Below are 27,955 nucleotides of genomic sequence, written 5' to 3' on the forward strand. Positions count from 1 at the left end.
CCAGTGGTTTCACTTCTATACCTTCGAGATATAGGCAGGAAAGAAGTAATTGAAGGTGCCTGGAAGGAAGAAACAGACCTAGAGTTACTAGTATTACAGACCATACATAGGGACAAAGAAGCCAAAACAGGATTATTTCTTTAAGTGTCCAAATCTAGTTCCATTGAAATTTCAGCATAAAAGCATTCACCCATTTAGCTCCTCCTTATTTTACCTTTGGCCTCCACGACTGGTCTTGGAGTGATGACATCAGGATTTGATTTCAGGCACTTTGACAACTGCTGAGTTGGCAAGAATCCCACTGTGAGGTCCCTCCCAGATGACATTTAGAGAAGAATTTAACCATTTTTATTTAATTCTTTTTTTTTTTTTAGTTTTTTGGTGAAAACAATAGGAGTACTATATCTCTTGGTCACAAGGGGGTGTGAATTGAGCCAAGGACTGGATAGCATTTTTATTATGAAGTGAGAAATACAGTTCTAAGTAGCATATCATATAGATTTAAGTATGGGGTGTGTGGTCCCATGGGTTGCTAAAGAAACACAACCATCATTGTAGTGTTTGGTTATGCCTTCCTGTTGAGCATTTCAATTAACTGTGCTTTTTGCTGTTATGGCTAGTGGAGGGTCTGCCCCTCATGGTGATGGCGTTGGGAGAGCACTCTGAGTCCATAGCCTTCCTTTTACCACTTGTTCTATCTAGGAAGTACTGAGGAGATTTCCACTGGTTGACCCTCTTCTTTGTAGACTAGACAAGTAGTAGGTGGCTTTTGTCCTCCCCAAAGGAGAGGGCAGGTGAAATACCGCAGCTAAAGACATCTCAGGAGAAAGCTTGAACATACCTGGGACCTAGTGGAATTTGTAGGGCAAGGGCAAAATATCGTCTTATAATTTCTTTGCCCACATGACTATATGCCTTCAATTGTAGTTATTGGAGTTATATCGGCCTGGTATTTTTAACTACTATGCAATAATTAGGCAAAGTTTGAACAAAATCCAAGCGCTTTTGAATAAACTTTGATTAGACATGCATTTTTGTTCTTTAAAGATCTTTTACTTGTAACTGTTAATATGTGATCAATAACTGTTGATTTAAGTAGAGGTTAAATTTTATTGATTTTTATTTTGTATGTGTTGGTGTTTTGCCTGCCTGCATGTCTCTGTGAGGGTGTTGGATCCCCAGAACTGAAACTACCTTCCATGTGAGTGCAGGGAATTGAACCCCAGGTCCTCTGGAAGAGCAGTCAGTATGATTAACTGCTGAGCCATCTCTCCAGCCTGACCCTAGAAAGTTTAATGTCTATATTAAATTTATATATATTAGTATATACAGCATATAATACATATGCATACATATATTACTTTTCTAAGAAGGCAATTTTAGCAACTACTTCTATAGTCAAACAAAGTTTTGATATTCTGGGTTAATCAAAAGTACAACCATTTTCCATGCCAGAAAACTTTTTAGTCATTAACGTGCTAATGGAATTGCGAATTGCCAAGAGGGTAATGTCTTAAAAATATTTCTCAAACTATTTGATCACAGAAGGCTTTTACTTTTTATAATGAAACATCTATTAACATCTTGTGGGTATTTTGGGAAACCCTGTTATACATCATAACACTTAATTTTCCCTAATTGTTTTATGTAATTTAACTTAATTTCCATGATTATATTTTCCATCTTCTTAATGTCAGGACTGATATTTTATCCATTTAGCTGGTACTACGTTGATGGTTTGTTTGATTTTTTTTGTTAGAAATTATTTCATAGTTCCTGGTGTTAAGTATAGATCTGAAGCAGGAAGCTATAGCAATGTTAGTTGTACAGTTTTAAAGGAGTCCAAAAAAGCAGATCTGAAGAAAATCAACATTAAAACTATAAGTATTTTTCAGATCAGTGCAGCATATTTACATTTGATATTTTCAGAATGGACACTTGTGTACTCATTTATTTTTACATTCATCTCACTCAACAAATAATATGGAATCTTAGTAGAATATAGAAATTGGATATCAGACAGTGTGTAATGTTTCTCAGAACTGGATCATTTAGTGATGTCTCTTAGTAAATACACCAATCTCTTGAAATTACCTTAAACAGGAATCCAATCTACGGATTTATCTAAGCGACCAACTCATCTGAGCACTGGTACCACTAGGTATGTCTCAAATCCCCTGGTCATCAAAAATTTAATTTTGATATAATAGCAAGCAGAATACATAGAATCAATCAATGAGGCTTTCTCGAGAAATTTAAGGTTAGAAGTGAGCTTCCTTCGATCTACTCCTATAGTCATTTGTGAACATGTGAATACTAAGTTTACATGGAAATAGATATCAACGAAAGTCTAAGTGCCTTGCAGCTTGGGCACCCACACTTAACAATGATCCTGTGTTCAGGGAGTGCTCTCCAGAAGCAGTTTGAGGTTCCTACTCCAAGACCATGACTCTACTATGGTTTTTTGTTTTATAATTTATCGAATTCTGCTGCAACTTATTTAAGAATAAAATATTTACATCTAATTTGTTTCTTTTAATTTTGCTATGATTATAAGCTGTTGTTGGATGCTTTTTAGTTTCTGATTCTTTTGGCTTTTTAGGGGGACCCATCACCCAGCTGCCAAATAAATACACACAGACTTATTCTAACATATAAATGCCCAGCTTTATCGTGGCTTGTTTCAAGCCAGCTTTCTTTATTTAAGTTATCCTGTCTACATTTTGCTGCTGGGCTTTTATCTTTCTTCAGTTCTGTATTCCTTTCTTTACTTCTTTCTATATGACTGGCTGTGAAGCTGGGTGACTAGACCCTGAAGCCTTCCTGCTCTCCCCGCCTCACTCACTCCTCCATCGTGTTCCCAGACTTCTCCTCCTATTTGTTCTCTCTAACTTCCATCCCTACCTACCCTTTCTCCTGCTTTGCTATTGGACATTCAGCTTTTTATTAGACCAATCAGCAGTTCAGACAGGCAAAGTGACACAGCCTCACAGAGTTAAACAAATGCAACATAAAAGAATACAATATACCTTTGCATCACTAAACAAATGTTCTGCAGCATAGACAAATGTAACACATCTTAAAACAATATTCTACAACAATAGCAGTTTTGAAAAGAAAGTTTGGTAGACTTGTGAAAATAAAGGAAAAATTAAAGTAATAGGGCCAGGGGAGATGGCTCAGTGGTTAAGAGCACACACTATTCTTATAAAGGATTCTGGGTCAAGGACCTGGCCAGGTTTCTGTGTTTTGTCATGATATGGATGGTGCCCCCAATCAGCAGGAAGCAGTTTGGAATCAACAATGCCTAAATTCCTAAATATTGTTTATAAATTTTATTTTCATTTAAATGGAGTTGGCTATAAATGGTTAATGATAACAATCACTCTCTTTTTAATGGTAAAAGGGAGGTTATGGTATACAAATGAATACTTTGTTTGGTATGTATTTTCATTTATTGATACAAATTTAAGGTCAGTTTTGTGTTATGTATATTTCTCATCTTGTTTAGGTACTGTGTTTGTATAACTCATTTTAAAATGTAATGTATAATTAAAAACAGATTTTAGGTAGTTACCTATAATAATCGGAACTTATAATTAGGTTAGTTACATTTCCTAGATATACAGAGAGGTATTTGAGATGGATATATATTCTTCAAACATTTCAAAGACCTACAGAATACATAGCATTTAAATGGTTTAGGGTTTTTCATGATAGCGAGACACTACTATTCCTGGCACAAAAATTGTGTCTGAGAGGAAGATGGGCCTTGAAGAAACTGCTTATGGAGTTTGCTTTCAGCATGGCATTTGGGCAAGAAACTGCTCTTGCCTGAACTGTTTGACTGTTGCTGTATAAACTGGACAATCAGGACCCACAGAAAAGTGACTGCTGAACTTACAAAACAAGATGGAGAGTCCTACAGGGTTCATTCTTCATGGAAGAGTCTGCCAGACATTGTGCAGGACACAGAAAAATGACTGACAGACTGACAATGCAGATGAACAGTTTAAATTTTCCTGCTTTGTTGGTAAGTCTGCCAGACACACTATGGCCTATGGGCTGGAGACAGATGCCCCAACGTTACAGAGGAACTTCGGGTGACTATCCAGGCATCAAGATGTCTCTGTCAATTCTAGTGTTTGCATATTATCCTTCTGTGGTCTTTGATGGAGTTGAAGACAGATAGTTATAGTTTTCCTTAGTTATGATAAAAGATAAGCTATATATAAGACTTTAGACTCACAAAGATAGGATAGGTGATATTTTCTTTAAATCTTCCTAAATGTTAATGGACTAAATATTGTATTTATAGTTCTTGCTTAATAACTGCCTTGTTATATATTTTACTGTGTTAAAGTTAAAACCTTTCTTTTTATTTAGACAGAAAAGAGGAGATAATGGGGAAGACCTTCTGTGTATATGTTACCCTATTGGTTGATAAATAATGCAGTGTTGGCCAATAAGGAAGCAAGATAGGTAGGACTAGGAGTAAAGGAGGATTCTGGGAAATGTAGTTAAGGGATTGAGTTGCCATGGGATCTCGGGAAGAGTGGACTCATGAAGCTGTGCCCCTGGTAAGATAAGAACTTATCAAAACATATATTAGTAATTATGGGTTAGTAATTAAGTCAGAGCTAGCCATTAGGAAACCATAGCAAATGGCCAACAGCTTCATAATCAATATAGTGTCTCATGTTTTATTTGGGGGCTAATGTGGCAAGAGGACCCAGGCAATCATGCAACAATGCCACATAAAAATAAGGGGTTGAGGACTTAGCCCAGTGCCAGAGCTCTTGCTTAGCAAGTGCAAAGCCCTATGTTTGGGCCTCAGCTCTGAAAAATATTTTAAGAGTTAAAATATTGGGATTGGGCTGGGAGTGGGGCTGGGAGAGAGAAGGGGGGTGAGCTGAGATTGACATTTGAAGCATGCATGTTTCTAATTTAAATAAAAAAGGAAAAAATGTAAAAATTGTCCCTTGAAGGAACATAATTATTCACACTTAGCATTTCATTTTAAATACAAATTTATGCCATTAAACTTTTAAAAATTAATCTGGAATACTGAAATTTCTAGAGCAAATTGGCATTAATATAAAAATAATTTGAGTTTTCAGGCCCATTGAAATGTAATTCTTAGTTTTTGTATAATCAGCCTGCAGATACCCAGAAAGTTGTTACAATTAATATTTAATTACTTTGATCATTTTAATTTTGAAAATATAGTGGTATCAACAAACATTTACCTTATTAAATTTTATCATATGCTGATGTTTATCTGAAACTATTGTGACAAAACGATGTTTACATAGAATAGAAGGCATGGAGAAGGAAGATGTGGTATTCCCTTTGGGTGCATCTAGTGACATTGCTATCTTAGTACCCCTTGTTTCATGCCATCACGACTCACAGTAGAGTTATAATTAATATTTACTTGAAATTTTCTGCATCTGCAGAATGTCATGTTTGCTAACGTACTGCTGTACCTTACAAATGTGCCTGGCAGCTTCCCCCCTTTTCTGTCTAACTCAGTTGAGAAACGGGAACTCCATTTTATAAGGTAACGCAAGTAATGGTTGACCATGAACACACTGCTCTTTTAACTCTCTAACAAATTCAATGTCAGCAGCATCATACTTCATGTTACTATAATTAAGTGGAATAATCTGCGGTGATACAAACAAATTACAGTATGAATTAATAAAGTTATGTTAATATACTGGCAATGTGACATTTAGCTTGGAGTCTACTTCCTAAATAGAGACATTATATAAATTGCCTTTTATTCTGTGTGCAGAAGGAAGCTTGGGTACAGATTTTTAGAGCACTTCATTTTTAAAGTGTGCTACTATTTTCCTGTATGGAGGACTTCCTTGAACATTGAGTGTCTGTGGGAAAAGATGTGTACACACACACACATACACACACACACACACACACACACACACAGAGAGAGAGAGAGAGAGAGACTGCAAAAATTGTAAAACATAGTGAACAGTGTTTTAAACATCTGTATGCACACATTTGTTATCTAACACAGTTTATGTGCCTCTGCTTTTAGGAGAGGCCTCACTGGGTCATACTGTTTAGAATATATCATTAGGTTGTATTCATCCAGGCTAGACACACCTGAGGACTTCACTTGCTCAGGGCGAGCTATCTTAACCACATAATGAACAGTGGACACTGGCTCTTGGTAGCAGGTCTCAGTACTCAGTGGCTCAGTACACACAGGTCACTGATTTGAGGAACAAAGATCTCCTTTCCCAGTGCTACTGGCTTCTTCTAAAAACAGTAACATGAGAGAACGAGAAAGGAGCCCAATGAGACTTATGAGCTAACGTTGAAGGTTAAACTCACCATAAGTTTTGTGTTGAGTGCATAAGTTATCTTTGATCATTGAATGAGATAACTATGAATGTGTGAGTCATTAGATGGGGATTCTTGAGACAGGCCTCCCACAGTGGTCGGCACCCAGATATCATTAATCTAGAAGACAGCCCACAGACTCGAGTGCGAGACAATCTGATGGAGGAAAGCATTTTCTCAGCTGAAGTTCTCTCTTCCCAGATGACCCTGGCTCATGATGAGATGATAAAATGCTAGTTGGCATATATGACGTGGCAGTATTGAAGAATTTATATGTTCATAGAGTTTAATTCCCGGGACAAACATGCAAAGGATGGGAGATGAAGATAATGCATGCTATGCCACACTGTTTGATAGAGACGCACAAATGAGAGTAAAATGTTAGTTCACTGCTTAAATTTTTGTGAAAGCAAGTCAAAATTTGGTAGCAAGACCTATTTCCAGAGGAGTTCTAAGGGTTTGTGGGGAATAGCAAACAGAATGGTCTGAGTGCGGCAGCCGACTTCTGTTAGGGACAGGGGAGAGGGAAACTAGAGGAGACAGCATCACTTCACAAAGCTTTATCTTTCAATAGAGGGATGCAACCAACCATAGATTACCTGCAAAGGGGATCTAATAAATTACGTACCATGAGGTCATTTGCCCTTCACCCCTACCTCCCAGGCAGTGTCAGTTTCATCTGGAATCTTATTGGTGTGGTCCAGACAAGTACTGAGATGTGGAGTATGAATCTTGAAAGATCATATGAAAGAATACACAGCAGGGCCCTTCCCAGAATATACTCATTTGCTTGACTGTCGTGCAACTAAAAGCCAAAAGTGGCATTTTGAAGTCCCCTGCTAGATCCCAGGATTCAACTCGTTGGTCTAATATTTGGCGGTGTGATAGAAGAGACATGGTCTTAAATCTGTTGTTTCGTTGTGAGGAAAGACTGAAAGATGCATGTGAAGTATTTGAAACATCGCTCACATTTTGTACTAATGACTTCATTGTACATGGCGTTGTGAAGTTGCTTACATTTTAGTAAAATGAATTAGGCTGGATTTCCTGTTGTTAGTGATTATTTGTCAGCATCCTTTTAGTGTTTGATGATGACCTGGGAATGAATATCCAAGTGCCAGTCATTGAACTGAGACCTTTGGGGCCCTCATTTCCAACAGAGTACAGTAGGGAACTTTCTACTAACCCTCAAAACAACCAGGGCATCATACATTTATTGTTTTTTCCACAGAAGATGATGGTGTGAAATAAATTGATAACAGAAGGGTTTAGTCAACTATTTCTGTCTCCTCCACTAAATGAACCCCTCTAGGAGCCATGTTTCAAATGTGCTTATGACACAGAACAGTCCAAGCCCAATGAATCTTTGACTTGGAACAATGCCTGTTCTTGAGAAATATTATCTAATTAAGCAATTTTCCAATAAAGTGGTCATTTAAATTTTCACAGGAACCAAGAAAAAGCCATAGTGATTTTTAAAGATGGCATTAATAAATCATTTTACAGTTTATAAAGGTCTTCATTTTATTGGCTCAATGATTTTCAAACCAGTTTTTGTCACAAGGATATCACATGTGTGTTTATGTGTGTTCCTTTTTTATTTTTTGAGACAGGGTTTCTCTGTGGCTTTGGAGGTTTTCCTGGAATTAGCTCTGGTAGACCAGGCTGGTCTCAAACTCACAGAGATTTGACCACCTCTGCCTCCCAAAGTGCTGGGATTAAAGGCGTGCGCCACCAACGCCCTGCTATTCATATTATTCTTATTCCCTTCCTCGTTAGGGTCTTATTATGTAACGGGGTGGCTTCACACTTACTGTCCTCATGCCTCCACCTCCTGATTGCTGTTATTCCAGGTCATAACTAAATAACTAGCAAAAGCCATTATGTTATTTATTTTTGTCCCCCAAAAAACTGAGTACCCGTTATAGACAGAAGTTTCTGTCCTGCCCAGTACCCCAGTCATTTAGTTCCAAATTGTAGCCAGATATTGATGGTTATGGGGCTACAACACTTCACAAAGATCAGAGCAAGGGCTAATGATGTAAATGAACACAAAGACAGCAGCTCAGTCTTACAAGGGAAATGGCATTTATTTTAACAAGAGTGGAGTCTTATATACCAATGGCAGGCATGGTGTTAAACCAACAAGGTAAGAGGCAAAGGGTGGGCCAAAAACAGGAGTTAGCATTTAGACAATAAGGATGGACAGAAAACAGGAACTGGCATGCAGGCCTTATTTGGAGGAGTGGACAAGAAATGTTCTGCTAGAAGCTCCTAGTCACAAGCTGGTCAAAAGACCCCCATGGGGGAAGGGTGCAACACCAAATAAACACACAGAGACTTGTATTCATTATAAACTGTTTGGCAGATGACTCTGGATTTTTATTGGTTGGTTCTCTCTCAATTATTAACACATTTCTATTAATCTGTGTATTTACATGTGATTTTGGCCCTGGCCTCTTCTTCCTAGGCAGCTACATGGAATCTCCTGGGTGTTTCACTCTCTGTGTCCTCTTCTCATCATTCTCCCAGTCTGGTAGCCCAACCTTTATGCCCTTCCTACCTGGCTACATCCTGCCTGTCCATTGGCCAAAACAGCTTTATTCATCAACCAACATATGCACAGCATACAGAAGGACATTCCCAATAATCTCCTCCTTTCTGTCTAAAAAAAAATGAAGGTTTTAACTTTAACATAGTAAAATTATCCAAAATAGTTATAAAACAAGAATTACATTTAACAATATTTAGTCAATTAACATTTAGCAAAATTTAAAGAAAATATTCTATCATCTATCTTTCAGAGTCTAAAATTTTATATGTAACTTATAAAGCTATCGCCATAACTACGTGTCTTCAATCCCATTAGAGAACTCAGAAGTAAAATATATACACTCTAGAATGGACAGAGACATCTTGCTGCCTGGACAGTCACCCAGAGTTCTTCTGTAACATTGGGACATCTACATTAAGTCCATAGAACATAGTGTCTGGTAGATTTTTTGATGAAGCAGGAACCTTGAAGGACCATCCTGTTCCTTGGCATGTTCTGCAGTTACTTTTCTCCTTAACCTGTTTGTTCAGTTTGGAAAGGGTACTGTCAAGCAGTCCAGAAAAGAGCAATTGCTTGTCTGAATGGCTATCCCTGCCATGTTGAAGGCAAACTCTGTAAATTTTTTCTTTGATGCCCATCTTCTTCTCTGACCTAATTGGTGTTGCCAGGAGCAGTTGGTTCTCATTGTCATGAAAAACCCTAACAAACCATTTTGAATGCTATATTCTGTGGGTTTTTGAAAGGTTTTAAAGAGTATCTACCCATTAAAAATGTGTTTCTGGGCCCATCAGTGGTGGCCCATGCCTTTAGTCACAGCACTGAGGAGGGAGGAGGCAGAGGCAGGCAGGACTCTGTGAGTTTGAGACCAGTCTGGTCTACAGAACTAGTTCTAGGACTGGCTCCATAGCTACTGGGAAAACTGGTCTGGAAACCCCCCCCCTAAAAAAAAGAAAGAAAGACAGAAAGAAGTGAGAAACTATATCTCTGCTTATCTAGAAAACCAAATGTAATTATAAGCTTTGACTACTATAGGTGACTATAATCATTACACATTACACTTTTTAAAGAGCTTTATAAATGTAATACCTAAATTAGAGTATAAGTATCCATATAAAAATTGACCTTAAATTGGTATCAATAAATCAAAATCCATACTAATACCAAGTATTCATTTTATATCATATTCACCAGTTCCTTCTTTTCCATTTTTTAATTTAAATTAGAAACAAGCTTCTTTTACATGTCAATCCCAGTTACCTGTCCCTCCTCTCCTTCCAGACCCCTCACTGGCCCCCATCCCCATCCTCTGTCTGTTCTCCAGGGAGGGTGAGGCCTTCCATGGGGGATCTTCAAAGTCTGTCCTATCTTTTGGAGCAGGGCCTAGACCCTCCTCCATGTGTCTAGGCTCAGAGAGTATTCCTCTATGTAAAATGGGCTCCAAAAGTCCATTTGTGTACTAGGGATAAATATTGATCTACTACCAGAGACCCCACAGATTAACTAGACCTCCAAACTGACATCCTCATTCAGGGGGTCTGGAACAGTCCTATGCTGGTTTCCACCCCCCCCCCCCCCTTTTTTTTTACAAAAGATTGACTGTGACTCTTAACCATTTAAAACACACACCCCTTTAAATAAAAACAAATATTTACTAAGAATATTTGGGAATATGGGCGAAGTTCTTTCCAAAATCCTTCCTGCAGTTTGGAGGTGCTGTCAATCCCAATGGAATCCTGAGGAAACCCAGAACCATGGCAAAACCCTGGCTGTAGTAGTCTCTGAGGCTGCATAGTCTCAGTTGTTTTTGGATATTGAATTGCTTGGGCCACTGATTCAGGGGGGTCTTGTTTGATAAAACCATATTAGTCTAGAAGGAATCCACAGCTTTTCATCTTCTGTGGAAACAAAATCAGGACCTCTTTACCAAAGTAATGTTAAACTTAAATGTTGAAATCAAGACATTTTCAAAAATATATAGGTTGGATTCATTCAGCAGCATTTATAATCAAATGTCGTTTAGCAGTTGTTGTTCCTTCCTCATCAATCAAACAATTTAAAAACAACAGAATAGTATAGCGTATCTAGACTATCTGTGTATTTTCCGTCTTTATGTGTCCTTTTTATTACTCTATTTCTTTTACTTTTATTTTTTTTGAAATAGGGTTTCCCTGTGTATTTTTGGCTATCATGGAATTCACTCTGTAGATTTCTGGCCTTGAAATCACACAGATCTGCCTGTCTCTGCCTCCAGGGTGTTGGAATTAAAGGCACATGCCATCATACCCTGATACTCTATTTCTTTTTTAAGGTCTTTATCCTTTTTCTTTTTTCCCCAAGCCTAAATATATTTTTAAAGATGCTGTAAATCATTTAAATGTTTTTCCCCCTCTGAATCTGTCTTTGCTATATATCTCTATCTTTTTCTGATCACAAGTCTTTAATCTGCAAAAATACATGGCTAGGATTAAAGCAGCTGTTTTGGCTGATGGCCCCACCCAGTTAGGCTTCCCAACATGGAGGGGTATTTTACCACCAGATCTGGGAGCTGTTCTCCACCTTGACTCTGGTGTCATCAAGGAGCTTGTACCATACTACCCATGAATGCTTTCTGTCTGCATGAGTAAAAGCTAAACCAGCCATGCAGTATGCTGTGTTCAAACCCAAAATCCTCAGCATCTCTTCATCATTACCTGCAGATCACGCACTGCTCACTTACCTAAAACACACTCCTCAGGCTCTCTCCTCTCTGGCCTGTCCTTTTTTAAGACAGCAGAAATCCAGAAGCATTTTCCTTTAAAGGCCGGAACTCTGATATTCTCACTTATGCATATTCTGTTGTCTGTTTTGTTTGCTTTGTACACCAAATTCCACAAAGAAGAAATTTTATTTCCATGCTACAAGCATTTACATGCCCCCACTTCCCTGCATGAGGTATTGACTTCAAGTGGCATAGAATTGAGGGTCTTAAGAAGTTGACTAGGTCATAAGGATGGAAACACCATGAGAAGAATGAGTGACCTTGCAAAAGAAACTCCAGAAAACAAGTTCCCTCTGAAGGCCACATATGGTGTTATCTTCCATTTGGAATTACTACTTCCCTCCTACCCCCAACCTTGAGATGTAAAATTCTCAATAAATTGTTTATATACTTCTCAGTTTATGGTACTTTGTTATGGCAGTCAAATTGGACTTAGTCATTGCCTTTGTTCCCTTGTGTCCTCTTAAATCTGAAACAGTTCTCAGCTCATAGAGAAGACTGTGTACATATATTTGCTCACAATATTCAAAAGCTACTGAAATGCTCTCTCTTGTAAAAAAAATTCATCCATTTACTATTTCAAATGCAGCCTATTAAAAACTCTTAGTAACATTTAAAAACTTACAATATATTCTACGTAAATTTAAAAATTATTCAAGAAATTTGGGTTTTTTTATGTATTTTAAGTCTTTAATGACTTGCAAATGCCTTTACCCTCTCTATCCCTCTTTCATCCCTCTCCCCTGCTGAGGTCCTTCTTCCTGACAAGTCCTCCTTCCATTATGATGCGTGTAACCACTGAATTTAATTAGAGCTGTTTCCATGAGCATGGGTGAAAGATAATTTACTGGAGCCATTTGTCAGTGGCTACACTATATAAGAGAGGGCCATCCTCCCCTCCAGCAAACATCACCTGATAATGACCCCTCAGGCAGAGGTGGGGTCTCAAAGGACCTTTCTATATCTGTGACAAAACGTTTATAGGTACGGTCCTGTGTAAGTTTGTGCAGGTGGCCTCAGTAGCAGTGATTTCAGAGTACAATGGCTGTATAACATGCAGAATACATGTTTTTGCTACATACTTCCCAGTTCTCTACTTCTGACATTGTTTCCATGTGCCTCTTCCATGACGTTCCCTGAGCCTTCAAAGGAACAGTATAGACATCTCATTTAGAGTGGGGTTGAGCACTCCATTGTCAGTGAGTCTTAGTATTTTCACCAGCTATTCTCTGTCAACCACCACTCGCTGCAATAAGCAGCTCCTCTGATGAAGACTTAGTGAAACACTAAACTAGGAAAAGAAGCGTGAGCATTCAGATACAGTTTAGTAATATGTTCATTTAGCAAAGCTTTGTTATAGGCTTCCCATGACGGCCTGTGACATACCCAACCATGGAGTCTTGCCCTGGTTTACAGTAAGTGCCAAGTATATATTCCTTTCTTGTGTGGGTAGGTGTTTTTGCCAGCAGCAATGGGTTACTAAAAGAAAATCCCAGTGGAAAATGTGGCATACTGTTCCCATAAGAGCTCCCAAGATTCACAGAACCAGGAGGGATAGAAAAGACTTTAGTAGTCTTACCCAGATGTGAGCTATAACACGTCAGGCAAGAGGTGCCCTTTGGTGCAATAGTGGCAGGCAACCACCCTGTTATGGGGGTAACCACCCCACTTTCTGATTGAACTTGAAGTTTCTTTCACATGGGTGTATACAACGTTGATTAAATGTCAGGTTAAGGTATTACCAACATTGTTGATTCATGAGAGAATTCTTCATGGAGATTTTTCTTTTAATCTTTTTTTAGAAAGGCAGTTGGTACAAGGTCTACCTTGTGACCTTCCTGTCTTAATCTCCCAAGTGCTGTTACTTCCAGGTATGGGCTACTACACCTGGCTTTCTTTTATACTTTCATTATGGCATGAGCTCACATTTTCTTTTTAAGAAAAATATAAAAAATAATCAAGAATTGAAACATGCGAAATGGGTCAAAACTTTCACTCAGGTATTTTTTTTTTGAATTGCACAATTGAGATTGTACTTTTTGAGTTATGGCAAATACGAGAATGATGACAAGGACAATGATGTGGAGGAGAATAAAATAAATAAGGAAAAGAAAGTAAGTGGAATGGTAAACGCCTAGCCTTTATTCTTTTTTATTTCAAAAAGTAATGTTTATATTATTGGTCATGGCCTTTTACAAGTTTAGAAAAAGGTTATAAAGCAGTCAAGACATTTTGAAGAAATTATATAAATAAATGGGATTCAATTAAAAACATGATATACTGCTAATGTTCAATGATGTCTTGTATATGATGAGTATGCAGATGGAGGTCATACCTATGCCCTGACTCACACATCAGTCATCTGGGCTTTATGTCAATAATGGTAAGAATGACGTCTTATCAATTGTCAAATCAGAGCCAAACCTAGTTAATATTCCTAGAAATTGTTCAAGTACTTTCAATGATTAAATTTCTAAACCATTCATGCCTTGTAATTATAAGATATAAAATTGGAGGGTTTTTAAAATTATACTTTTATGTTAAATATATTACTTCTGTCTTACTTTTGAAGAAATAGTACTGAATGCCAATTAAGTCTTTGTGACCCTCTGGGGAGTGGAGGTTCCTGTCACTCTTAGCATTGCAGGGTTCCAAGCTCTGATTAGAATAGCCCCTAAAATACCAAGTACTGAACAGCTTTTCCAGACCAAAGTTCTAAGGAATCCAATACTCTTTCCAAAGACAACACTATGAGGTCCATCATGGTGACAATCTTGCTCTTGGCACCTGTATCTGTTCTGGTTTCATTTCACTGTTGTTGCTATAACAAATAATCTAAGAAAAAGCAAGTATTTTTACTTTTGGATTGCAATGAATTCCAGGTTCCAGCCCGTTCATGAGGAGAAATCAGGGCAGGAGGTGAGGCAGTGTATTTATAGTTGATGGTGGAGAGAGAATAAACGATCCCATGTATCCTGTTTGCTTTTTCATGTGCCACTTGTACCCATTTTGCATTCTTCATTCATAGAGTCCAGGGCCCAGTCAAGAAAGTGGTATCTTTCATGCCCTTCTGAATATGTCCAGATCACTCAGGAGTCAAGAGAATTTCCCCACAGACATGCCCAAAGGGCAACATGGTCTACCCAGTTCCTCACGAAGACTCCTCCCTGATTATTCTAGATTGGGTCAAGCAGACAGTCAAACTCAACCAGCACAGAATCCAAATGCTACTTCTAATTGTTAACACAGTTGCCACTTGTGTTAATTGTTCTTCCTGTTGTTGCGATGACTGGAAGGGCTGTTTCCCCTTACAGTTTCGGGGAATACAGCCCCTCATGGTGGGAAAGTTGTTGCTAAAGGAGGATAAGGCAGCCGGCCTCATGGCGCCCTCAGGTCTGCAGTCAGGAAGCAGAGAGTGGAGACCACTCATGCTCAGTCTCCTTTATATTCAGCTCTAGATGCCAGCCCGTGGAATGGCATAACTATCATTTGGAGTGGGTCTTCTCATCTCAGTTAATATAATAAAGTAAACCCATCACAGAGATTCTGTGAAGCTAGTCTCTTCTATGATTCTAGGTCCCATCAAATTGATTGCCAATATTATCCAGGGAGAGCATTAAAGAATAATAATTAATGGAAAAAGAGGCCATGGATTTGAAGAAGAGTAGGGTCTGATATATGGGAGAATCTGGAGGCAGTAAAGGGAAGGGAGAAATATAATTAAATTATAATGTCCAAAATAAACTACAACGAAAGTAAAAATAAAAGTAAATATGCATGTTTGGATGCCAGACTAGATATTCTAATTTTAAAACCACAGTAACAGAATTGGTGTGTTTAAATTATTGATAAGTTAGTCTAAGATTCTGTCCAAGTTGTGAATTACTGATGCAAACTATTACACTATCTACCTAGAGAATAGTATTACCTAATAAATAATGTTGAGTCTAGTTACCACAGAATCAGGACCTGGTACTGACTTATAGACCAGTTCTAGACACATCTATGCAGGTATTCCACACAGTTAAAGTGTGTTTTATAGATAGAGCATTGTCTTAGTCAGGGATTGTTATTGTTGTGAAGAGACACTGTGACCATGGCAACTCTTAGAAAGAAAACATTTAATTGAGGGTGGCTTGCTTACAGTTTCAGAGGTTCAGTCCATTATGATTGTGATGGGGAGCATAACAGAACGCAAGCAGGTGTGGAGATGGGGCTGAGAGGGCTACATCTCACACGGAACAGGGAGTTGAATCATTGAGTCACATTGAGTAGAGCTTGATAAAAAAGACCCCGAAGCCCACCCCCATAGTGACACAATTCCTTCCATAAGGCGACACCTTTAATAGTGCCACTCTATTTAGGAACCATTTTCTTTCAAACTACCACAAGTGTCAAACAGACCATATTCCATCTTTGATAGCTATTGTAAAACTCACACTGCTAAATTATTAGTCTCTATATTTCTTCCTTTATAAAATTCTGATCTAGCAGTTTCGTCTCAAGTCTCCCCTTGTCAAAACCCACTGGGGAAAACTAGTGCTTTGGGGATTTGTATTCCTTAACTTAAAATTGTTGGATAGAATTGAAAAATGAACACATAAGAAAGTTAAAGAAGGAATTGCATACTGGACTAACCAAAATACACCCTGCGGAAATCATAAAATGAGAACAGAATTTGAGCATTTGAATTCAATTCTGCTTTATGAAGGAGTAAAAATGAAATAAGATACTCATATCTTGGATTTTCAAAGACACAAGTCACATTCAATTTGGAACTGACAAATGTATCTAAACTGAAAATTGTCTTAGGAATTTTTGAGCTAAGAAGCCCATTGCTTTTTTTACTTTAAATGTGTGCTCTCTGATGATTTAAAAACTCTGGTTCTTGCTGACTTGTGAAGTAGAAAAAGGTAGAAAAGACCAATTATTAGTCCCTGATTTATGTAAAGCATGCTTGTCCTGCCTGTTCACCCAACACAGCATCCTTTATTACTTGAACACAATGTACTTGGGGAAATAGCTGAAAGAGTTGCTAGTTACCCTTAACAACCTGCTGACTGCCACAGTCGATTCTCTTAAATAGGCTTGCTTGTCCACCCTTCTTGTGCTTTTAGAATATAGAATAAAAATACAAACTAAACCCAGGACTTTTAGGATCTCTCGTGTCTTCCAGTCCACTGGGGACATCTTTTTTCATCTACTCTCATTGTTGTCTGTGTTTATTCCAGAAAGATTCCGTCAACACTCAGTAGACTGAATGGAGTCTGCCACACTTTTACTTCTCATGTACTAATGTATTTTTAAACTTCAATGGTAGCTCTCCTGGATACGCAAGTGATCTTGAGTATGTTGCTACAAAGCATAAGACAAACCGAGCTTACATAGGTTCTAAATGTGGGGCAAACATAAATAAGGTGTGGAATTTGCTGGTTACTGCTTGATATGTACTGTTGGATCGAAACTCATTAGATCATTAAGAACCAAGACAAATTTTATTTGTATCTGATCCATTCACATTTATTTTAAACTGTTTTGTTCTGATATGAGTTTTCAAGCTGTATGCAAATAAAGGGATGTGGAGTTTGTTTGGTGTTGTTTATCTCACTGAAAAAATAGAATGAAATCTTTGTACCACAAAGGAGTTACATTGATTTGGGTTTTGTTGTTACTGAAATAATTGCTTTTTGAGTAAATGAAAAGAAAACAAACTATTTTCTTATGATAAGTTGCCAGATATGGAAGGAACATCTGAAAATTGATAATACTTTTTTCCAAGGAAGCGATGGGTAAGAGCCATTGCTTTGTAGTTGGATATTGAGTGGTGGTGTGGTGCTGTGTTAGATTAATTGGAGCTGTTAGTACTTAAGTAAATTTATGGAGATGAAAATCTAAATGAGATAATGGCAGGGTAGCAGTTTCATAGTCCACGTAAACTAATTAAACATCTAATCAGATTCTTCGAAAATATCTTCATGTGGATTACGAGTGCAAGATGACACAGCAAGCCAACAGATTGAATTATATAAGTCTTAAATTCTCATAAGAGTCATGGCGTTGGAAGTGTTAGCTTGGCAAAGATGTACCAGATAATAAACTTGAGATTTCATTAGATGGTATTTGTTTATCTAGGAGTCAATTTATCGATTCTTTATTTTTCAAAGCATGGTGTTAACCTTTTGTATGTGACAGATTTTACTGCTTCTGTTCCCATTTCCCGCTGGTGTTCTCTTCAAGAGATGTTTAGTTTCTCCCCGGAACCTGCCTCTGTTATCCTAGAACATATATGTTCTACTGAAGGCTTTGGCATAACCTTATCTTCCAGGCTGGATTAAGTCCCAGAGAAGAGGACTCATGGGAACTTATTTGTTTGTTTGTTTATGTATTTATTTATTTATAGAAAAGTCTCTTACTCATAGCTGCTTTTAAGACCCAAATTCCTTTTGTTAATCTGTGATTCCTTTAGATGAAAGGAATTCTCTGGGAGCTCAACATGCTTGGTGTCTCTGGTCTTATCCCAGCAGATTCCAGTAGAAAAGTTCCTCAGAATCTTCCCCCAGAATTAATAACCAAGAAGGTCTCCAGACTTGGCCAATTTTTTATGAGAAGCAAAATTTACCTTCATGGAGATCCATAGGTTTATTATATTGAGAAATTCCATTGAATATATGCATCTGTATATACACATGCAGATGTATATTTCTTTGTTTGTACTAATGACATCTATTTTCACCCTTGTGACATAGTTTGAGGTACTATGAAGGACATAAAAGAAAATTGCACTAGATGGAGTGAAATAGTCCTGACAGAATGTAATCAGTGATGCTGGAATATTTGTAGTTGGAAGTTTTCTGTCCCTACTGTCAGTTCGCACAGCCGCTTATGAAATAACACTCTAGGGGTTAATATTAATTGTAGTTGTTTGGCCAACGGCTCATACATATTACTGGCTAGCTCTCTCTTAGAAATGAACTCATTTCTATTAATCTATGTATTGCCCTGAGACTGTAACTTTCCAGAAGTGCTCAGCACGCTACTCCTTCGGTGACTACATGTTGTCTCTCTGACTCCACCTCCCTTCTCTCTGATCTTTGTTTAGATTTCCCACATAGCTATATTTTGCTTGGCCATTGGCCAAACCAGCTTTATTGATCATCCAGAGGTAGCAAAGTGTATTTGCAGCATACAGAACGGCATCACATATCAAATAGTGGAAAGATATTGAACTCACCTCTACTGAGGCAAAAATCAGAAGATGCCACAAACACTGTGGGGAATTAATGAAAACCCTAGAGGATTTTAGGGACAAGGTTGGTCAATGCTGAAGTTTCGCTTTTACTCTCCCATGGACTGTGATATGAGGTGCCTGTATTTTTTCATTTCAGAGGGGTGTCCCTAGGTCCTTAGAAAGTCTAGATGATAAATGTACAATGACTTTGGGAGGACATTTGTACTTCACAGTGAGAGCTAAAGAAAGGCAAGTTTTGTTCTGGGTTATGAAAACACCTGCAAACATAGTTTGAATCTATATGTACCATTAAAACCACCACTAAAATTGGTTACATTGAGACTGTGCAAACAGCACATACTCTCAGCACAGGATGCCATGAGGTGCTGATGCCCAGACTTTTTACCTGCTCATATCATGTCTATGTCTGTGTCTGTATGTTCTTGGAACAGGGAAACTCAAGTTTATCCAATTCTGAGTGTTTGCTGCTCTCATCCAAGGATTGCCATGCATTTCCTGAACTGAGACTCACTTGTAAGCTTTATTTGTAACACTTTAGACAAGGGTTAGAGTCACTTCTATGTCTTTAATTCTCATTCTGAGGCCTGACACATTCTAAGACAGGAACAGCCATATTCTTCATACAGACATGACACTTGTACTTCTGCATTACTAGCTCAGGCAGAGTCAACTCCAGGAAAGCATGGAATGTATTCTTCTTTCTATGGTTGCTCTCTAGATCTATCCCACAGAAGTCTGGAATGCAGCAAGTATCGACTCGTCTTGGAGTCTGATTGTACTCATCAATTCATTTTCTAGCAATTCACTTAGTTAATGCCAGGGGTTTGGTTTGAGTAAGAGATTGTTCTAAGCTCTGGGATGAAATAAAAGCAACACATCAATGTCTCGAAGTACCACACTGTTTCAGAGGGGACAGACCATACCCAAGGCTACAGGGCTGCATGGCTGCTTGCACTTAAAAGCCATGAGAAGAAAAGACCAATTTCTTCAGAGACATTATGAAAAAAAAACTATAGAAATGGGGTCATGATAAAGTAGAACCCTGAAAAATATTTAAGGGTGAGCAACGTACACAATGTTAGATCAAACAGGGCAAGCTGTTTGCTTAAGTCACCGTAGAGTCTGGAACATCCACAAAACAGGTTTGCCCTTCCTCTCACCCCTGTCCTCCAATGACTGGAACTCCCCTTCTAGCCTCTGGGGAAAATCTCTCAGCTTTTCCAGAAAAAATATTAAAACAGACATTGGCCATTACGACTGACATTTTCTGATATTAAAAATACATCACACAACATCACTTTCAGCTATTTGAATTTAAGGCATCTTTCTGTCCAGTTCCCAGGCTTGCCATGAATCTCCAGGGAACAGGCTGTGGGGCAGGGCGGGGTGGGGGCACTGACAATGTCCATATCCTTTCCTTGTTATTCTTTCCCTTCATAGCTTTGACATGAGGCTGAGAAATAGAAGTTGGGTGCTCACAATCCTCCCTCTCTGGTACCCTGCAGCCTGACACATTGTCCTGTGTTTGTTAGTGGCCCCAGTGGCTGATGCAGTGGGGTATCTCTTGAGCATGGTGTTGAATGAGGAGGTGAAAAGCTTGAGTCTTCCTCTTCCAGGGCAGCTGCTTCTCTCAAAAGCTCCATTACTTCTTTTATATTCATTGTATCTGCAGTTGGTGATAGGTGATAAAGAAAGGACATAAGAGAATGTATAGATTTATCTCACACAGCCTGGGGAAGAGTGTCTGGCACCTCTTTAAGAAGATGTGAACATTTGTCACCTGCTGTCCTCGATTTTAGGACTTCGTCCAAGACTCTTTAGGTGACAGAAATTCTGTAAAATATTCTGCTACATGTAAAGTGGTAGAATATTTACTGTTTGCAGAGCACTTACATTCACCAGTAGCAACAAACCATTTTAGATCATCTGATATTTAGAACTAGATGTATCTAGCATGCAAACTTGCTCACACATTTCAACTGTAGTAATAACAGTCCTGTATCAGACTGTAACTTGCATTTAGTAAGTTACATATAGACTGCAGCTATAATGCAGCACATGGCATGTACAATGTCAGCCAACCTCTTCTTTGTTTGAGCCTGAAAGCAACTTTTAAAGTAGATCCTGCAGCAATTATTTGTAAAATAAGGGAGATATATAGGCATAGAACAGTTATACTTAGAATTTTTGAAATTAGGTTAAAGACTGGTTTTGAGGACTTTGCACATCATGAGAGATTTTAATTTTTTTGTGTGAACATAACCCAGGGGGTAAAATTTAAATGTAGCAAGAAAATTCCTCATCAGCTACTAAATCTTAAAACCATGTTGCTCTGTATTTTATTATTGAAAGCTTAATGTATGTATTACTAATTTTGGAACTATAAAAAAAAAATAGGCCGGGCGTTGGTGGCGCACGCCTTTAATCCCAGCACTCGGGAGGCAGAGGCAGGCGGATCTCTGTGAGTTCGAGGCCAGCCTGGTCTACAAAGTGAGTTCCAGGACAGCTTCCAAAGCCACAGAGAAACCCTGTCTTGAAAAACCAAAAAAGAAAAAAAGAAAATACAATGAGACTCTTACCTTTGTTGGGGTAGAACTTGGGTATGCAGTCAAATCACTTACAATCAAAGCTTACAGATTCCTTCTCTTTCAGACATTTCTTAAGCATAACAGAGAAACACTCCTAGTTGAAGGAAGAAAGAAAGAAAACACTATTTAAAAAGTTCTTAATAACTATTTGTTTAAAAATGGTTTTATTTTTATTTTACGTGTTTTTTTCTGATCACACCTGGTGTCCACAGAGGCCAGAAGAAGGTGTTGGATCCTCTAAACCTGGAGTGACAGATGCATAGCTGCCCTGTTTCTTCTGGGAACTGAGCCCAAGTCCTCTGCATGAGCAGCCATTGCTCTCAAATGCTGAGTCGTCTCTCCAGCCCCACTGCCTGGTTCTTGACGGTCACAAATACACTCACATGTAATTAGGTTTCCATAAGAAACTTTGCATACCTTTGTAGGGATTTGAAATTCCCAATTGTCTTTTTTTGGGTATGTGGCTCTCTCTGCTCTCCATCTTTAACACTTCTGCCCACTTCTGCATCCAGAGTAATTTGGTGATAGTGAGTTAACCCCTCCATGTTTCATCTCATGTGATGCTATAAAGACAAAAATGCACCTGTGCTGTTTTTAGTTTCTCACGTGTGCATTTGAAATCAGTCACATTGCTAATGTGAGGTTTGCATATTTATCTGTGTCCTGTGTGAGTGGATGATGGTGTCCAGGTTTGCTCACTCATGTGTTGGAGTGCTAACTCATTGCTGTTACCGGTAAATGACCTGCTGCTCTGTGCTGGATTTGCACCCCTTCAGATTTGTCTCTACATACGGGCATTTGCCTAACAGGATTTTGTTACCGTGTTTACTTTTTGGTCAGAATGAACATAGAACCAACAGTATTCCTGTATGTAAGTGCCGATGAGCTAAGGAACAGGCTAAAGATTGTCCTGGAAAAGTGCTGGCGTTGTAGTATGCTCTAAATGGATTCCCACACTCACATTCCCTTCAATGTGCTGGTGGATCTTCTCTTCATAGACACTGCCCCAGTTTTTAATTTTTGGAACCATGATGTTTCATTGATTTTTGTTGTGTTTTCAGCAATATTGGTAAAATCAAGCAATTTTTTTGTCTATGATTTGTGATTTCACAGACTTTTACCATATTTCTATTGAGTCCTTTGGTTTTGATTAATTTTAATATTTTATTTATGATATTACAGACAACCTTTGCTCTACCATTGGCTCTGAAAATATATTTTTCTAATGCTATTGTTGACTTATTGAGAGTTTGCTTCAGAAAGGGTTTACCCCCTTTGTATGTATATCTCTGATTGTGTGTTTGTATAAATATTTAATTATGGGAGCCTAATTTTATCTAGATTCTCCTGTTCTTTCCCATTGATTCTGTCCTTTGTTTTTAGTAAGTGAATAATTTACATATCATTTCTGTTTTGCATGTGATTTTAAATGATGATGAATGTTTTTATTTCTGGAGAGTTATGCTTACATGTTTATCTAATGATCCTTCTGTACTTGTCTAAATATCCATGCATCTACATTGCATGTATGTATGAATGTATAGTGAGGTCCAGTCTGGGCTGTCTCTTTTTCTGCTGGCCTCAGTACATAACACCTCTGTTATAATGTACCACTTTTAAGTTTGTAAGCATCTCATCATTTTTCTACTTCATGGTTTTATTGGCCATTGTTTGGCAACTACCTATAAATATCATATGCATAAATCAAACCATTCTATCCAATCGTATTTAAAGTCGTATTGGGATTCTGTCCATACTTCTGTTAAATTTGCATATTAAGTAGGGAGAGATTACCACTTTTATGCCACTTCTTCACACCTAAGTACCCACCTATTTGGTTTAGCCATTACTTGATTATTTTAATAAAATTGTCTGGCTGTCTTCATTAATCCTGCTATTTACTAAGTGTTTTGGTCTTTTTTAATGTTTATAAGTGCTATAGGTGGTATCTTTTCCCTCAATTTACTTTAATGTTTATTATTGCTACAGACTGTAAAATGACTACTATTTATCAAACTTCAAGGTAAGGTGTTATTACTTTCTCTCAGTTCAATTTTAGTTTTCTCTCACCTGTTCTTTGCTTGTCTCCTTAGGATGTATTTTATTTCTACATTGATTCTAGAGTATTTTTCTCCAAATATCTTATTTTTTCTCACAATTTCTAGCAACCCTCTGTGTTTCATTTTTGATTCTCTGAAGTAATTGATCTGCCAACATACCTGTTTGGCCTTTGGTGATGAAAGTCCATTCCTTTTTTATGTAATGAAATCTGTAGTTTAGAGTGAAGTTGTTTATCTACATGTGTGTGCACTGAACTATAATTAAAACGCAGTTAGCATTCCTCAAATATTCTTTGGATAATTTTGTCCCTCTGATTTTCCCCCTTATTTTGGCAACTACTTCACCTAAAATGTGCTTTTCAGCTTGTATTGTTTTGTTGTTGTTAAGTATTATTGATTAGGTTTCTTCCACTGGAAAAATGCACATAGGGCATTTTGAGTAGTATCTACAGATGCCGGGATGAGCTGGGGTTAGTGAATGTCGATCGGGCAATGGGATAACTAACACAGTTTCTCTCCTTCAGCTGCAGCTCCTACAAGTTAGGCCTTTCCCTTTGTGCAGACCGTCATAAGATTGTAAGAGTGTCATTAATTATGTCACATATGAAAACACATATAGTACAGTTTTTATTTGCTACTTGTTTATTTAGTGTGTGTGTGTGTGTGTGTGTGTGTGTGTGTGTGTGTGTGTGTACATGCCTATGCCAAGGCAGGCAAGTGGGACTCAGGGGACAATTTGCAGGAATAGATTTTCACATTCTGCCATGTGGATCCTAAGGATCAAATTTATCTCATCAGTTGAATTTTTGTTTGTTTGTTTGTTTTATTTTGCTTTTCGAGACAGGGTTTCTCTGCATGGCTCTGGCTATCTTGGAACTCACTCTGTAGATCAGGTTGGCCTCGAATTCAGAGAGCCACTGCCTCTTCCTCCTGAGGGCTAAGATCAAAGGCATGCAACATCATTGCCCAGCTTCATCAGCTGAATTTTAAGTGTATATTACTATAGCATTTCTGCATTATGTTTTACAGTATATTGCTGAAACTTTTCTGTCTTGCACACCTGAAACTTTTTACCTACTGGGTGATAACTATTTTATTCTTTCTTCAAACCAGACAACTACAACTCTACTTTCTTGTTCTGTATATTTGATATGTCAGATACTTCATACATCATCCCACTTCATAGGGGGGAATCACACAGTATTTGTCCTTCAGTGACCGGTCATTTAGCTGTTAGAATGTTTCCAAGCATATTGTTTCTTGGCAGAATACTTTTTGTTGAGCTTCTTGAGATTTTAGCACAACTGTGGTCATGGAAGGATTATTGATGATAGCCGAGACGTGGAGATTATGTTTGCTAATGAATGAATAGAGAAAATATGGCTCATGAATATTGTCCAAACATTGAAATATAGTACCCTTACTGCTTCTTCCTCAAGGGTATGGATACTAGGTTTGTTTTTATAAAAATGCATTTCTGGCTTATAAAACCAGCAAGAGTCAATAAGAGATTTCTGATGTGATCATGAGCAGTGGCAGGATCTGCAGGCAGTCCTTCCCGCTCTACAGCTTGGGATCTCCCAATCTTAGGGGCATGGACACTTAGTGCTGGCGGACTCAGACTCACTCTTCCACAAGGTGTTCAGGGGGGCATGCTGTTCATTAGGTCAGCCATCTCCAGAGTAGTTTGGTTTCAAGTGATAAGTTTATCCTCATCCTCAGGTTTCAGTGTAATTCTTCACAATCTTGCCTGGTCATTGCCTTTAGAAAGAAAACTGGCTGGGGATGAACACATATCCCTGATTTGATTCAAAGTTGGAAAAGAAGTTGGTGCCTCTCTCTCTGTCTCTGTCTCTGTCTCTGTCTCTGTGTGTGTGTGTGTGTGTGTTCGCACATGCCTGTGTTGACCTCAATGTGTTTCCAGATCTCATCCTACTCATACTAGTCTAAGGCTACAGAAAATCTCACTGGGCCTCAGCTGGGGATGTGTGGCTTTAGGTACTCGACAGCATTCACAGTAAAAGTTCTGAGATGTATGACTTTTGGTCAGTTAAGAACTAGAACAAGGAATAGAGAAGTAAATATGCTTTTAGGATACAACAGGATCAGGATTTAAATAATTTTTCAAGAGCCTGCAAAGCTTCATCTTTTTTTCACTTTTCTCTTTTACTCTTTCTTCTTTTTTTATATTTTCCCCTTTTCTTCTGTATAATGAGAAGGGTATGAGGGGAATTATTATTGCTACTCAGGATATGTCAACAATGATTATCCCTATGGTGTGATGGTCTCAGTATAATAACTGCTTTAGTGGTATGTTGAGATAGTCACATATATAGTTTTACAGTTAGAAGAAATACCTTCCATACCTACTGTGCTTTAAACAAAATACAGCGTGTGGGGCTGGAAAGATAGTTCAGAGGTTAAGAGCACTGGCTGTTCTTCTAAAGGTCTTGAGTTCAGTTCCCTGCTGCCACGTGGTGGCTCTCAACCATCTGAAATGAGATCTGGTGTCCTCTTCTGGCCTACAGGCATACATGCAGGCAGAACACTGTACATATAATAAATAAATAAATCTTAAAAAATAGCATGTAAATAAAATTACTCAGAAAAAAATTATCTCATAATCTGAATAACATTGTGAAATCTTAATTGACTTTCATTTGTTATCCAAGAAGGCAGGCACCTCCTCGCATGATCTTAAACTAGTCAAAATCTAGCTTTCATTTTATACTGATTGGTGTTTTCTGTTAAACTCTTTTTTTTAATCAGTTAGGATATGTTAATCCCTTGTTGTTCTTCACTTCATTGTTGTTGATTTTTGTGTGTGAGGTATCAGTCAAACATGGTATATATGTGAGTCACAGATTACTTCTTGATATGTCAAGAACACAACACAGCCACAGTAGTTCTCCTGTAATCTGCAAGCTCTGGTGGTGCTCCCAGGTAGCCTGCATGATTATAAATAGATTACAGGAGTTTTTCTATGTCTTCTGTTGTTATTTAAGATTCATTTTAGGTTTAATGCCTTTGTGTGTGTGTGTGTTTGGGTATCTGCACATTAGTGCTTTTGCCCTTGGAGACCAGAGGCATTAGAGCTAGAATTGCAGGCAGCTGGGAGACACCTGGCTTGGTTGCTCAAAAGCATCAGACTTGGGTCCTCTGAGAAAACTGTGCCGACTCTTAACCATTGAACCTTCTCTGCAGCTCCTTTGTCTTTATTCTTGAAGGCCCAAGTTATATCACAGGGATAATGGAACACTTCATGCTTTATTTGACTTCAAAGATCCTGATCATCTATTTTCAAGGTTCAAGAAGTATTTCAATAACATGTGAAAATGCTTTCTGACAACTTGGTTAATGGCTACCCTCTCTTGAAGCCAGAAGCTAAATATTTGTAGACACGTACTCTTGGCTTCCTTAATAGTTCAGACTCATAGCTTGCCTTTAGTATTCAAACAGTGAATTTTAGAGATTGTCTTCTAAGATGGAGTATTTCAAAGTAACTCCTTGAACAAGACTTTCTAAACATGTGGTCTCTTTGTAATGAAAGCTGATGCTTCCTTAGAATCACAGTCGTCTTTGATTGTTGAGAAGATGACACTTTTTTTGAGACACTCTAGATTTTGTCATGTTGCTCTTCAGGAAGTGCTTTTGCCTTAAGAAGAATGATATCATAGAGGCTGACAGAACTGAGCTGTGTTCATGAATTATCAGATTGGCATTTGTGAGCATTGGTTCATTTCCCTTATGGAATCACCTATGCAAAGTTAATAAACACATGAAAAACCAGTTACAAGATAAAATAAGTTGGCTATGGCAGGATTTCAGATTTCCTTAAAGCCAACAATGAAACTCCTAAATTAAGTAAGCTTCATATGTACATTGAATGGAGATTTTTTTCAGTTGTAATTACCTTTACTATTTTCTGTGCCAAACAAGGTGCAGATTATACAACTTTCACCCAGCATTGATATACTCCTTCTTGAAACAAGTTCTCATTTCCCAAAATGTGAGATGAGAGGGGATGTAACGTATTGTCTTCCTGTCTGCTGCCTGGTTCCTGTTGCTTCTTTCAGCCCCCAAATAACACACAAGACACTATATTAATTATGAAGCTGTTGGCCATTTGCTTGGTTTCTTATCAGCTATATCTGAGTTGATTATTAACCCATAATTATCTATATATACTTTACAAGAACTTATCTTTGCTAGGACACACTTCTGCCATGTCTGTTTCTCCCGGGATTCACATGGCAACCAGCGTCTTCACTACATTTCCCAGAATCCTCCTAGACTCCTAGTCCTGCTTATCTTGCTTCCCTATTGGCCAACAGTGCTTTATTGACATATACACAGGAATCTCCCATCATCTCC

The 27,955-nt window shown here is 38.1% G+C and overlaps 1 protein-coding gene and 1 long non-coding RNA gene across 8 annotated transcripts in view; one reads left to right on the top strand and one right to left on the bottom strand.

Annotated features, from left to right (window-relative positions):
- Inpp4b (inositol polyphosphate-4-phosphatase type II B) overlaps nucleotides 1-27,955 on the top strand; it is a 748,592-nt gene that overhangs the window by 297,082 nt on the left and 423,555 nt on the right. The gene's annotated exons all lie outside the window — the stretch shown is intronic.
- Nucleotides 19,425-27,704, bottom strand: LOC121135672. Of its 3 annotated transcripts, none has more exons than XR_005872774.1 (3): nucleotides 27,495-27,704; nucleotides 21,513-21,615; nucleotides 19,425-20,599 (listed from the first exon to the last, which is right to left on the bottom strand). It is a non-coding gene; the product is annotated as an uncharacterized LOC121135672 (long non-coding RNA). The 3 variants fall into 3 exon arrangements; XR_005872772.1 differs by lacking the exon at nucleotides 27,495-27,704 and adding an exon at nucleotides 25,948-26,080; XR_005872773.1 differs by lacking the exon at nucleotides 27,495-27,704 and adding an exon at nucleotides 21,721-25,938.

Source organism: Mesocricetus auratus, unplaced genomic scaffold (assembly GCF_017639785.1).
Source record: "Mesocricetus auratus isolate SY011 unplaced genomic scaffold, BCM_Maur_2.0 Super-Scaffold_100041, whole genome shotgun sequence".
In the NCBI taxonomy this organism is placed as follows: Eukaryota; Metazoa; Chordata; class Mammalia; order Rodentia; family Cricetidae; genus Mesocricetus; species Mesocricetus auratus.